The 14,886-nt window shown below is 41.3% G+C and overlaps 1 protein-coding gene across 3 annotated transcripts in view; it reads left to right on the top strand.

Annotated features, from left to right (window-relative positions):
- ZNF469 (zinc finger protein 469) overlaps positions 1 to 14,886 on the top strand; it is a 687,769-nt gene that overhangs the window by 655,054 nt on the left and 17,829 nt on the right. For all 3 annotated transcript variants that reach the window (XM_074286232.1, XM_074286231.1, XM_074286233.1), the window contains one exon: positions 4,756 to 4,822. The gene's annotated coding sequence lies outside the window, so the exon portion shown is untranslated. The remainder of the gene's footprint in view (positions 1 to 4,755; positions 4,823 to 14,886) is intronic.

Here is a 14,886-nt window from a genome sequence, read left to right as displayed (position 1 = left end):
ACAATTCAGCATTCAGAACCAACTATGAGCAAGACTCTCATCTGAAGTGCTCCAGTGCCTCCTTGTGGTTAAGGCTCTCAAAGTCTGTGTCAACAGCTCAAGCCCTGGCTCCTGCCACCATGATGGAAATGATCCAACTTGGACCAGGCCATGCGTGTGTCATCTGAGGACAGTGCAGAGAGATTTGTCACCAGAGAACTGGTCAACAAAACGATTCATGAACACTCACCTAATGAATCTTCCACAGACATGGATGGAGTGCCTAGGCAGAGGAAATTGCAAGCATCTGAAATATCTGTCCTGTGTTCAACCATAGGAATGAAAGGATTAAAAAAACAAACAAACAGAAACTGCTCTCAAGGAGACACAATAATGATTATTATTAACCAATCCATCCTCCACTCAGCACTCATACCGATCTTCCAAAAATGCAAGTCTGATGTGTCACTTCCTACTGAGTAAGCTCCAATGGCTCCCTATTGCATTCAGGATCAAATATAAAGTTCTACATTTGGCTCATCACCTAGTACTTCCTACCTTTCCAGTCTCCTTATACTTTCTTCCTTTTCATACACTCTTTGGTTCAGAGGGACTGATTTTCTTGCTTTTCCTCCTTGAGAAGTCTCCATCTCTTTGACTTTGCATCATTTCATAGTTGCCCCCTGTACTTAGAATGTCCTATTTTTTTCACCTTCATCTCCCAGATTCTCTGAATTTTGTCAAGACTCAGCTCAAAATCCATCTTCTGCAAGAGAACTTTCTCGCTCTCCCTTCCACCTCCTCAAATATTTATATGTGTATGTATGCATTGTGTAATATGTATGTATACATATATAACATACATGATCATATATATTTGTATTTAATGATATTTCTATACATCTTGTATATTCTTATATGTATATATTTGTTTGTATAGTCTCCCTTACTAAAATGTGAGATCCTTGAGGTAGTGGGATGAGTTTTGCCTTTTTTTCTGTGACCACAGTGCCTCTCATATAGCAAAATAAAATAAAAGCTAATTGATTAAAATTCAGAGATCACTTTGAACCCATGGAAGTGCTTTGGTCTTCTCCAGACAAGATGCTTCATACATAAAGATATCGGGGAGAAATTGTAGTTGAATATGTTAAGAGAGTTATTGGCATCCCAATCAAAGCTAACTGGGAAGAACATATATAAAGCAGTTAACACTGAAGCAATATTTGTCTTAATGTACAAATCTACAGCAGATTTGGAAAATATCCTAACAAAAACTCAGACAATATTTACAAATCACAAAGCACCAGCTTTTGACAGCTATTATAGAAAGGTGATTGTATCCTCGTCAAAAAAAGAAAGAGAATTAAAAGACATCCTTCACACACATGATAAATGAGTCCAAAAAATACATAGCAGACATTACTTCACAAAACAATAGAAAAAGCTTATGACAGATATATGCCACATGACTTGTTGAATATAATAAAAAATGGTTTACCTTCAGATGGAACCTATAAAATAGCTAAAATCTGGAACTGGAATCCAAAGGCCCTTTATGGGTAACAACTGCATAAATTCAGTTAAATGTATTAACAACAATTTGTCCTACAGATACTTTCAGTGAACCTGCAGAAAATGGTAGCCTAGCAGAGAAGATCAAAATTGCATGGAAACCAGATGGATTATGTATCATCTCAATTATGTTGCTTCCTAGAGGTACTGCCTCGCAGATACTTTCAGTGAACAGACAGAAAATGGCCTTCCTCATTTTTACTCAATACATGTATTCAGCTGCAAAAAAAGCAATTTTTTTCCACTGGCATACTAATCCACAGAATTAATATAAAAGAATAATACCTGTATGTCAACTTGATCCAGAACTGAATCCCATCCAAAAAAAAAAAAAAAAGATGAAAAGAATAAATAATAATAACAACAATAATAATTTAAGGTGCATCTAGGTAGATAGAGTGCTAGACCTGGAGTCAGGAAAACTCATCATCCTGAGTTCAAATTCACTCAGATACTTACTAGTTGTATGACCTGGACTAGTCACTTAACCCTGTTTGCCTCAATAAAATGAGCTGGAAAAGAAAGTTACGAACCATTCCAGCAACTTTGCCAAGAAAACCCCAAATGGGATCATGAAGAGTTGGACATAACTGAAAATGAATGAACAGTAACAAATGATTTAAATTCTCATAATCTCTAAGACATATGGAATGGAAAATTTCCAAACTATAAGATCTAGTGAAAGAAGTCAAAACCACATGGGAACAGATTATGCCCACCTTCTTGTCTACAGAGCCTACAGAAAATGAGTTTATTTCTCACTACTTTTAGTCTAAAATAAAAGAGGTTATTTGATCCACCTGGGCACTATTTTACAGATTGTCATATATATGTGCAATAATGGGATATCAATTCATCTCAGTGGCAGAAATCCAGCCAAGCTGAAGCAACAAGGTATCATAAAGGACAGACAGGATGTAAAAGCAGGTCAAAACTTTGCTGCTACCTTGACCACCACATGATTTGGCCCCTGATGAAGACACCTCAGGGCTCAAGTCCAAGAACTCTGGGAATTGCCTGAGGGTGCCCTTAGGCCACCACCCTTACTACTGGCCCACACCCCAAAGCCATCAAGAAGGGGAACAATCCTTGTAGAGATTGTTCTGTCAACTAACTAACTAACTAACTGTCAACTAACACTAAAGAATTCACAATTCCTGAAGAACTTAATAAAAGAGAGAAAGAGAGAGAGAGAGAGAGAAAGAGAGAGAGAGAGAGAGAGAGAGAGAGAGAGAGAGAGAGAGAGAGAGAGAGAGAGAGAGAGTTCTCAGTGTCAAATGGTTCAACATCAGAAAGGATGTGGTTTTTATCACTTGAAAGGAAGAGGAATTACCATAATGTGTTTTGCTGCTGCCTCCTAAGGACCATGATACCTTTCCATGATAGCTGAAACCTTCTATATAGGTTGTCTCCCCCAGTAGAATGTGAGCTCCTTGGGAACAAGAATTGTCTTTTGCTTGCTTTTGTATCTTTAGGACTTAGCAGAGTGTCTGGCTCGTGATAATCATTTACTTACTGATTGATGACTTTAAAGTTTGCATATGCTTTACATATGTTATCTTATAAAACCTTCCAATTAGCCCAAGGAACCAGGTGTAAGGTATTATTCTCATGTTGCAATTGAGGAAATTAAGGCTTAGGAAGCAGAATTGGAATCCAGTTCTTCTTGACTCCAGGTTCACCATCTTGTCCTTCATGTTATACCTCCCTTCCCACTGGAAAAGATAACAAGAGTATAAATAAATGTGCTTCATGGGAGAGAGGGATCAATATATACCATTACATGTGGAAGGGTACACTAAGCCCCTCATCAGAGATCCCCCTTTCCCCAGAACTCAAAGGCATTATAGCTCTTCGTCACACTTTTTGCTAACCTAGGAATAAGGCTGGTTTTGTGAAAGGGGGCCAGTTACTGTTTCCTAAAAGAAAAGGCAAGAAAGAGAAAATGAGAGGCCCTTTCTCCCTTGGGGGCTCCCCAAAGTTACTCATAGATTAAGCGTAACTGATCTCCAAGAACTTCAAAGTGGAAAAGCAAGGCCTGCTGAAACCTATACAAGTGTGGGGTAATGGGGAGCTTTTCCAAGTTCTTTTTTAGGCAAAGAAGCAAGAATATGAGAACATTATGGCCCATCCCCTTCCCTCCTCTCTTCATACTGCCCCCCTTTACACACACACACACACACACACACACACACACACACACACACACACACACCTCCTGGTGTCTCTCCCTCTCCCCAGGTCTAGAACACCAAAATGCAGAAGGATGTGTCGGGAGATCCAGATGGAAAGGAAAGAAGAAAAGCAGGGGGATATTGGAGGGAAAACTTTTAGCTGCAAAGTAGGAAGAGATAAGCTAGAAGATGAAGCTTGCTAAAGGATAAAAAGCCTTAAGTGTCAGGCTGCATATACCAGGGATAAATCTCCCCCCTCAGAAGATGCTGAGAGGAGGGGAAACAAGACTCCAAATTTATAGTTCTATGGCCAGGAAGAATAGATTTATGGGAAGAACTTCATGAATTCTGCTTTGTACCTAGGTCACTCAGCTACAGAACCTCCTTGATCTTCATAATTGAGGTACTTAAAAGATCCCCGAAGTAGGAAACTAGGTTATTTCAGTAAGGATAGAAGCTGGAACCAGGGAACTGGAGCACATTGTCAGCATTCCCTCTGTCCAGCCACAACTTATAGAGCAAATGAGATTGTATCCTAAATAATTAACAGAAACACGGTGATGGCAGCATAATATGATGGAAGGAACATTGCTTGCAGTGGGAGGCAAAAGAACTGGGCTCAAATTCTGCCTCTATAACTTGCCTGCATACTGGCAAGTCACTGCCCCCTCCCTGAGGCAGTTTCCTCATCTCTAAGTTGAGGGATTTGGATCAGATAATTTCTAAGGACTCTTTCATTTCCAAAAATCCTTTCATCCCTCTCCAATTGGAGCCGAACACCTTGGGCCATCTTAATCTTCCCCACATAAGGCAACCCCACCCCGGGCATACAGAAAGCAGACAGGAAAACATGGGGCTAGCATCCATCACTGAGGCTTCCTTTGTGAACTACAGACTAGCCCCAGAGAGCAGCCTTCTCAATCCCTTCCACCTCCAGCCCTGTCCTCTATAGTCACTGTCTATGATAGTCACAGTTTAGAAGCAAGCCCCATGTAGATTCTTGACATATTTTCCATTTTCTTTGCAGCCAAGAAATTCACATTTTGCAGGAAGTGAAACTGAGACCCAGCTGAGGAACAACCCAATTTCTAAAGGTAGGTTGAGGCCAACAGCTGGAATTTGGAGGTTGTCTGTGGAACTTGGCAAGGCTCACCAACCTTCTGCCCAAAGATGCCCCTTAAAGGATGTGAGCTGGGGACTCGGGAAGACAGGAGAGAGAAAAGTTAGGGAGGATGGAGCTTCATCCTCCTTTGGCCTCCCAATACTTCGGCCTCCCTTCCTCATTCACCCTCCTTAGCTTCCTGGACTGTCTCTCTGGTCTAAGCTAATTGGACCTGCCAGCTGCCTCCCCGAGAGAATGCTTTACACTTAGCCTCTGCTCATCAACATAAGGCCCAACCATTCAAAGAGTCCAAGCTTTGAGAAGGGGCCAGCTCGAGGAGGGAAGTGATTTTTTCACAGCCCAGCCAAGGGCTTCGATTCTGAGACTTGTGTTTAACCTGCCTAAATGTTATCCAGAATCACAGTTGTGAAGCAGCTGGCTACATTAACTTTCTGTACACACACCCCAGTCATAATGGACCAGTTTGTTTCAGTGAAAAAACCCCTCTGGGCAGAGCTTGTTTAAAACCAACAAACAAGATTTCTTTTTCCAAGATCCTTCCTTTTTTTTTCCCTCCCTTTAAAAAGTGTGCTCACTGTAGTCTGTTCTTTCTTTGGACTCTATCTGCTATTGCCCCACTAATAGGAGGGGAGAGCTCTGGCCCCCTTCACTACCTCTTTGCAGTCTCAGAGAGATATTTGAGTCCAGAAGAGCCCAACCCTTCTGCTTATCTCCCCTATTCTGCCTTGCTTTCCCCTTCCCACTGCTTCATTAGGAGAGTCATTTACATGAAAACAGGCTATTGGGTTCCCTAGGAGCTCGCCTTCCCAGCTCTTGGGTCCCTCCTGAGGTCACCATTCTTTGCTTTCGTAGTGAAAGCTGCAAAAACCTATCTCGGTCATCACTAATGTTATTAGTGACCACGCCAGCCGAGATAAGGGTCGTCCAGCCTGGGGCAACAGGGGGGAAAAATCCCAGCTTCGGCAGGGGTCAGGAAAGAATTTTCCCCTAGTGGGAAGCTTCACACAATTAGCTACTTGTGTACTTTGGTTGTTTTTGTGGCTGTCCTTTGAAATATGAGCCCTGGACCACTGCTGGCAGCAGGATATCTGGTCCAGGATGCTGGGTGGAAGACACTAGATCGGATGGGCCAGTTCCTTGAGCCGGTGGAGCCAAGTGGGCACTGGAAAGCCAGGTGTGAGTCAGGGCTGCTCATACAACCAGATCTCAGAGAGTTTGGAATGGGAATTTTCCATGGGGACAGGAGGAAAAGCCCCCACTGGTACCGCAGTGGTAATCTGATTAGGACATAGAATTACCATCTCTACAAAGGCAAATTTCAGCAGGGACTCATTTGATGGCTCCCTTCCACACATGTTTTGGTGGCTTTGGAGCATCTGTTCATTTGGTTTTTTGGCTTGAAGTCACCTTTGAGTGGAGGATGGGTGATGGAAATAGCATGGAAAGGAGTGGGTAGAATATTCACCCTCCCTCCAGGGGCCCCATTTGGGAGCTTACATCATTACTCAGTAGTTTATAGACTAGAACTACCCTGAAGGATGTCCACAGGAAAGAGATTACATGCAGATATGTGGACCAGGACATGAGAAAGAGCACAGAGCCCTCTCTCCTGGGAATCCAACCATGGGCAAAATCATCATTCCTTCAGGTGCACCAAAGCTGCTTCGTAAGACATCAGCATCAGAAGGAAATGGGAACACTGAGTGGCAAAAGTTGAGGGGTTTGGTCCAGACATTGCTACAGTTTCTTCCAGACCCAAATCCTGTGACTGCAAGACCACAAAACTCTCCTTATTTCAGTTCCATGACCTAGAAATCACTCCTGCCTTTGGTCTTTGAACTTTTTAAACTTCCTCAAGACCAGGACTCAATGTTCTGTTACTTTTTTTCTTACCCATCTAGCAAGGGGAGGCCTGGAAGGGGAACTTGACTTTATACTGATAATAAAAACTCCCATTTGTATCATGTAAAATACTTACCCTACTTCCACCCTATGAGATAGGTTACAGGTTATTAATAACCCCATTTTATAGATGAGGAAACAGATGAAGCAGCTTGCTCTGTGTCCTACTGGTGAGAGGGATTTAAACCAGAATATGAACCTTGCTGATTCACTCTCTCAATTAATTATAGAATCATGAATTTGTTAGAACAGAGAAGGGACAAAGATGTCCAATTCAAATAGAAACAAATCCTTATGGCTTCATTTGATTCAGAAAATCACAAATTAGCATTATCTATGTTGTATTTTATTGTCTATGCTGTAATTTATTTTCTTAAACATTTCCTAATTACTTTTTAATCTGGTTCTCTTCAGTCAGAGTTTGTCACCCATTATCAAATTCAACCTTTTCAGTTTAATCTTCAGAGACATCAGGGCTTAGGATGGAAATGATGTGCATAAGATCACACAGCTAATTATGCAGGGCAGGCATTCAAACCTAGATCTTAGAAATCCAATTCATTTCCTTTGTTTTATACATACATATATATATATATATATATATTACAAATCATTTTAAAGTTCATACTGCTCTTTACAAATATGATCTCATTTCATCCCCACAACTGTCCTGGGAAAGTGCTAAGATGCTAATATTAAAGATTTTACAAAAAAGGAAAGTGAGGCTTAGGGATTAAAACTTATCAGTAAATACTGGGATTCAAACAAGGATTCTTTCTGACTCCAATACACCTGACCAATGAGCTCTCCTAATTACTAGTTAGGGAATTCTTGGAGACCTGAAATAAACAGATAGCCTCCAAACATCCTTTAGCTAATCATTTTATTCTGTTTTTCAGAGTCAGATGACTAGCTTTGTGACACTGAACAAGTCCTATTTCTTCATGTCTGATTTTTCTGCTCTCTAAAACAAGAGAATTATACTAGCTGCCCCCAAGGTATAAGGCTGACATTCTACACTCTAAGGTTTTTTTCCAGTTCTAACATTTTATCCCATAACCTTTGAATAACTGTCTTAATAACTCTTAATGATAGCTAGTTCTATTGGGAGGAACCTAGAAGGATATTCATTAGACTGGGAGTTCCTTGAGGGAAAGAACTATATTTTTGCCCTTCTTTGTATCCCCCCAACATCAAGCACAGTGCCTGGCACATAATAGGTGCTTAATAAATGTTTGTTAGCTGACTGACTCTAAGACCCAGAAAGAAAGATGGCCAAGGCCAAACCTCACCGGGTTTGGAGAGGGAGAAAAAAAGACTTATTTCTCTTCTACTTCTGTCAACACTGACATTCATGAGATAATCTTCCAGCTGCTGGCACCAAAGCCTGGAATTGGGAAGATCTGAGTTCAAATCCAACCTGAGACTTGTGACCTTTGGCAAATCACTTAAATTTTTTCAGCTTATAAATATCTGAGGCAGTATTGGAATTCAGATCTTCTCAACTCCAAGACTAACATGGTACACTTTGCTACCTCTCAAGGGTTTTCTTTATTCCAGTAGGTTATTTTTTCCCAATCTTCTATAGGAAGCTTTTCCCAACCCCCCTTAATTCCAGTGCCTTTCCTCTATTAATTATTTCCTATTTGTCCTGAAGATAGTTTGTTTTGCATATGTGTGTTTGTATGTTATCTCCCCTATCAGACTGTAAGCACTTTGAGGACAGGGGTATTTTTTTTTTTTGCCTCTTTTTGTTTCCCTAAGTGCTTAGCACAGTGCCTAGCACACAGTAGGAGTTTGATCGATGTTTACTGATTTATTGATTGAACAACAAAAATGGTACCAGGGATGAGTCTGCAACTGTAGAAGAAAGATGGTAATGATAGCTTCCCAATGGCCAATTATCTTTTCAGAGAATCCTAGAATGATTGTCTCCCCATTTTGCAGGTAAAGAAACTGAGATCATCCAAAGGGGGAATGAGTTGCCTAAAGCCACTCTCCAAGTCAGTAGTTTAGCTGACATTTGAATCCCCATCTACCAAACAGCTCAGCTCTGAGCTCATTCTCGAACCACACGATTCTGCACCTGTTTCCTGTCCATGTACAAAGCTGCTCCTGCAGAAGCCAGGGTGCCATTTTCCTGAGTATCCTCATGCACCCTTTGAGTTCTTCTTCCCAATTGCTAAACCTGAGTCTGGGTCCCCACTCGAGGCTGGGTAGCCCTTTCCTCCGAGCAGAGCAATAATGCAACAGTCAACATGGTCTTTGCAATGGGAATGCTGCAGTGTTTCCTATCCGTGTGGTAAGAGAGGCTGACCTAAAAAAAGGGCTTCTTTATGTGGCTTAATGAGTATGACTGTGATAATGTAGCTGCCTTTGGCCTGGCTTATTTTATTTTGGCAAAGACCTCCTTCCCATTTAAGCAGCAGTAAACAGGCCTTACAGTTGAGGCTTGAGTCAGCATAAATGACTCATTGTTGTCCAAGGGCAACCCATGAATGCCAGAGAGCTGTGTGTGTTCATTTTGGCCGGAGAGACGGAGGTTGGTATCAGTCGGAGGCTCATTTCATTGAGCAGAGTTGTGAAACCACAGAGGAATTCTAGAATGTCAATCCAAACTGGCTAGTGGATTGGAGAGGCAGCCAGGTAAAGGGGCCAATCAAACCACCGCTGCCCCCCGTTTTTCACATGCAGCTTGAGAGAAACAAGACACTGCCCAGGATGCGTGCAGGAACCCTATGACTTCCCCAGTGGATTAAGAGAGCTAGAATTGGGGGCAGCTAGGTGGCGCAGTGGATAGAGCACCAGACCTGAATTCAGGAGGACCCGAGTTCAAATCTGGTCTCAGACACTTAACACTTCCTAGTTGTGTGACCCTGGGCAAGTCACTTAACCCCAGCCTCAGAAAGAAAAAAAAAGAGAGAGAGGGAGAGAGAGCTAGAATTGGGAGGGACCTGAAAGGTCATCCAGCTTCACCCCCTCATTTTATGGAAAAGGAAACTGAGGTCAAAAGATGTGAAGGGAACTGAGATCAAAAGACATGAGACGGCTAAGTGATAAAGTGAAAAGATCTCTGGATCAGGAGTCAGGAAGACCTGAATTCAAAACTGACCTCAGCTGTGTGACTCTGGAGCAGTCATTTAACTTCTGGAAAAAAGCTTTCTCATCAGCAAAATGGGAGTAATAATACCACCTATATCCCAGGATTGTTGTAAGAATCAAATGAGATAATATATAAGAAAAGTGCTTAGTGATCCTTAAAATGCCATTTAATGCAAGTGCTTTAAGATAAATACAGGGGCAGCCTGGTAAGGTAGAAAGGGTGCTCACAGTCAGAAGGCATGAGTTTGAGTCTTAGCTCAATGACCCCAAACAAGCAATGGGAAGCTAAGTAGTAAGCAGTAAGCAAGTAATCAAATTTGAGTCCAATTTGATTAAGACTCAGAGTTTCTGGGGACAGCTAGGTGCAGTGGTTAGAATACCAGCCCTGGAGGGACAGCTAAGTGGTGCAGTAGATAGAACCTGAAGTCAGGAGAACTTGAGTTCAAATCTAGCCTCAAACACTTAACACTGCCTGGCTGTGTGACCCTGGGCAGGTCACTTAACCCCAATTGTCTCAGCAAAAAAATAAAACAAAATAAAATACCAGTGCTGGAATCAGGAGAAGGACCTGAGTTCAAATTTGACCTCAGACACTTACCAGTTGTATGACCCTGAACAAATCACTTAACTCTGATTGCTTCCAAAAGAAAAAGAGAAAAAGACTCAGAGCTATTTAGTCTTAGTTTTTACTTATCCCCTAGGCTAGAAATATCAGGATATATTACAGATGCTAGAAATAAGGGGAGCAGGAGTGATTTGAAGTCAGTTCCTGCAAGTCTGGACAATAGGATATGGAGTGATTGCTGAGGGTATGTAAAGAATGGACTGGAGTGAGTGGTGCAGTGTTAATGAGTGAGCGGATCTGTGATGGTCAGTGGGAGTACTTAGGATCAAACATGGGTTACAAAGTGGTCCTGCCTTCAAGGAACTCACATGCTAATGGAAGGGCAACATGAAAATCGCTATGTTCATTCAAGAAAGATGCCATGTCAGAGGAAGGTGATCTCCGAGGGAGCTGGGAAGGAGGGATCTGGGAAAGTTCCTCGAGAAGTTAGATGTGAGTTGGGTCTTGACAAGAGCCAGGAGGCAGAGATGGATGAAGAAGGAAAGCAATCCAAGTATAGTGAAAAAACAATGCAAAGACATCGCAAGAGATTTGTGCAGTGAATGGCAATAGCTGGACCACAGAGAACCTGAAGGAGAATAAATACAAGAAGGTTGGAAAGTTAGGAGGGCACAGGTTATAAAGGTGTTCAAAGTACTGCCAAGTACTGCATTTTATATTTGATTCTATAGATAATAGGGAGCCATTAGAGATTATTGAGAAAATGGCATGGCCAAACCTGAACGTTAGGAAGATCATTTGGACAGATGAGCAAATGATGAATAGCAATGTGCAAAAACTTAAGGTCAAGACACCAATCAGAAGATTGATGTGTCTGTGTGGGAGTTGAGGAAAGTGTGTGTCAGGGAAGAATTCATTTTGTATATAGTTCTCCATGGACCTCTCATCTCCTGGATACAATGTAAGGTCCTTGAAGACAGACTTTCATTTCTGCCTTTGTATTTTTTAATGGCCTTGCACTATGCTTGGGATATAATAGGCACGTAAGAAAAGCTTGCTGATTAATTGATTGACTGTATCCCCTGACAATTTGAGGGCATATTGAGGTATTGTCCCTTCTTCTTCTAGGATAACTTCATTCTAAAGAGTTTGGGATGATTGAGAAGGTATGCAGCATGGAGGCCCCCAACTTGGCCCCCTATGAAATTGATGGCATGCTATCTAAGTAAATGAATAGATAGATAAATAGATAGATGGGATGGATGGATGGATGGATGGATGGATGGATGGATGGATAGATAGATAGATTAATAGACAGACAGGTAGGTAGATAGATATATAAATGGATGAATAAATAAAAAGGAATAGAAAAAAGGAAAGATAAAAGAGAGACAAAAAGGGAGGAAGAAGCAATGAAAGAAGGAAGGCATGAAAGGAAAAAAGAAATGATAGAAAGGAAGGAATGAAGGAGGATACACAGGGTTTGGGTAGAAAAAGCCCCTGCCTTCATGGAGCTTCCAGTCTACCTAAATGGATAAGACAGAAATATCTATAATCATAATATAGAAAAGCTCATGGTAAGTACATTTGAAAATTGTAACTTCAAATGCTTTCTGCGGGAGCTATTAAATAAAGATCTAAAGACCAATGCTATAGCCATAGAGTTAGAGATTGATTACTAAGATTGAAGATAGAACATCAATTAATAGCTCCAGATCTCCAAGTAATTACTTTAAGTAATGGCTCTCGAGTTCAGAACTTCTTTGCAAAGCAATAGTGCTCAAATGCTGTACAAGCACAACTGAGATGCTAAAGAAATATGGTTTTCTTTTTCATGATGGCTTTGAGAGAAACAAAATTATTTGTGTTCTGATTCTCATTGAGCCAGAGAAGTTTTATCCAAGGCAATCTATCTACCAACACAGCTCACACTGCCAGGGATTCCCTTCCCCACACATAGATCTTGTGGGTGTCAACAGTTAGTCAGATGTTGATGTTATGATATTATTGTTCTCTCACTCTAACTGGCTTTGAAAGGAAGGAGAATGAGCCACTGGCTGAGTTTTTGGGGAGAAAGGTTCATCTAGAGGATTCTTACCTACCTGCAGTAAAAGAGGGCAGTAGGCAGAGCTTTCCCCTCCTCCAGGCTGCTTCAAGGGGAGTTCTAGTTGAGGCTGGAAAGGCCGACATGGCTCATTCATATAGGGATCCAATGTTTTCAGACCCTTTTCCTCATGTGCAGCCTTGACACAGTGTCTATAGAACTGATTTCAGAGCCACAAAGACCTGATTTCAAGTGTGACTTCTGGCACGTGTGACCCTGGCCACTCAATGTACTAGCAACCCATAGTGTTGACCTGCCTCTGTAGAGGGAGTTCCCTATATCAGTGAAATCAGAGATACAGCCCACGTCCTTTCCTAACTCCAGAGGGTAGGTTATGCCCATTTTTCAGATGAGGAAACTGAGGCTTTGAGAGATTGCATGACTTAGGGTGATAAGATTTAGATCTTCTAGGAGCTACAGAAATGATCTAATTCAACTCTTTCATTTTATGGATGAGAGTACTGAGTCTCAGTGAGAAAAATGATAGTCTGAGGTCATGCAAGTCATAAGTGGCAAAACTGGGGTTTGAGCCTGGGTCATCTGATCATCGATCTCATATTCTTTCCACTCTTCCAAAGGTCACACAGCTAGCAGGAGGATTGAATGCTTGAGATAAGAAGTTTCCAATTGTCCCCAGAGCTGTTTGGAGCCCAGGCAGTCCCTGCAAAGTTTGAGAATATTCAGTCCAGGAGATCAACCAAGGAATCAGAAGACTAAGGTTATATAACCACCTTATTGGGTCAAGGTTCTGCTAATTCACTAAGGAATGGTTACAGGAGGAGAGAGGGAATTGTCAAATCATCAGTTCATTTCCTCACCTATAAAATGGTAAGGATCAGAGGAAGATAGAAGTATGTTACATCCATCAAACTGTATCTTTACAGATTACTTTCCAGAATTAAATCTTATTGCCTAGCACCTACCACCTCTGAGGATGGGCTATACCATTTTACAGATGATAAAAATGAATTTCAGAGAAACTGTCCTTTGCCCTCATCTGAGCTCTCCTCCGTCCAGCACTACCCACTCCAACCCCATCACCAAGATGAAGAAGTTGCTTCAGAGCATTAGACACAATAGCCCCCACTCCTCCAGAGCCACACACAGAGGAAGAAGCCCTTAGCACATGGAAGAGAATGGGAAATGGAAGACTAACAGTGAGTGCCCAGGGAGCTGCGAAAAACAAGCACCCCAATTCCTTTCCCTATACTTGATGGTACAGCCCATCCCAGGGCAACTGGATGGAGCCCATCATCACATCAGCCTTTTGAGCATCACAGCTCTGAGAAGGCACAGGTTGTTAATGCCAAGAGAGAGTTTGGAGCTTATCCACCTTCATTTGGCCAGTGAAGAAAGCAAGAGTAGCAGAAAGTCATTTGCTTAAAGTCAGAGGATGGAATTAGGAACCATGTGACCCTTCCAATGTGCCCAATCACCATCAGCATTCATTCATTCATTCAATTTATTAAGAACATGAGTGACAGGTACCGAGGCTAGGGACTGAGGATAAAAAATAAAAATTAAGTGTTTCCTGCCCTTGAAGAACTTACATACAATTTAAGAAGCTCATAGATACATATGTATCTAGATATAGATGGTAGAATTTGACTGTAGCAACTTTAGATTCATAGATGTTTCTCTAAGAGTCTTAACCTGTTTTGTGTTTTGGATAACTTAGACAATCTATGAAGCTCTTCTGAGAATAATGATTTAAAGCAGGAATGGGGAAACCTTTCTCTGCCAAGGACCATTTGGACATTTCTAACATCATTCACAGTCATATAAAATTATCAACTTGTGGAACTCAAGCAGTGAGATACTGTTTGGTTCATTATCATCTGTGGTTATCTTAGCAAATGACTTCACAGGCCTTATGTGGCCCACAGGCCGGACATTTACCACCCCTGATAAATGATAAAATAAACTGCATAGCATTACAAAGGAAATCAATTATGTTAAAGTATAGTTATCAACATATTTTAAAATAAGTTTATAGACTTCTGAAATCTGTCTTCTAATAGCTTAAGGATTCATGGAGTCCAGATGAAAAATCCCTGCACTAGCACTTTGGAGCAGAAGGTTTTTGTCCACTCTTTTTCATTGGACATTAAAAGATCCTGAACCATAACTAAGAATTCTTTCACCTACAATAATTAATTTGGGGGGCAATGCAGTGATCTAAATTAGGAGTCATCAAACTTACTTATATCTGAAATACTTTTAACCCACACCTTCAATTTGTTAAAAAACTGAAATGCATCTGTAAACTCATTGAAGGTACAGTTTAATACAGTTTATGAATCTTCCATATCTGTTCATCTAGGACTCTTGTCCATGTCCTTTCCATCATAAGAGACCCAAA

Source organism: Sminthopsis crassicaudata, chromosome 2 (genome assembly GCF_048593235.1).
Source record: "Sminthopsis crassicaudata isolate SCR6 chromosome 2, ASM4859323v1, whole genome shotgun sequence".
NCBI classification, from domain to species: Eukaryota; Metazoa; Chordata; class Mammalia; order Dasyuromorphia; family Dasyuridae; genus Sminthopsis; species Sminthopsis crassicaudata.
This window is presented reverse-complemented; position numbering and strand designations above follow the sequence as displayed.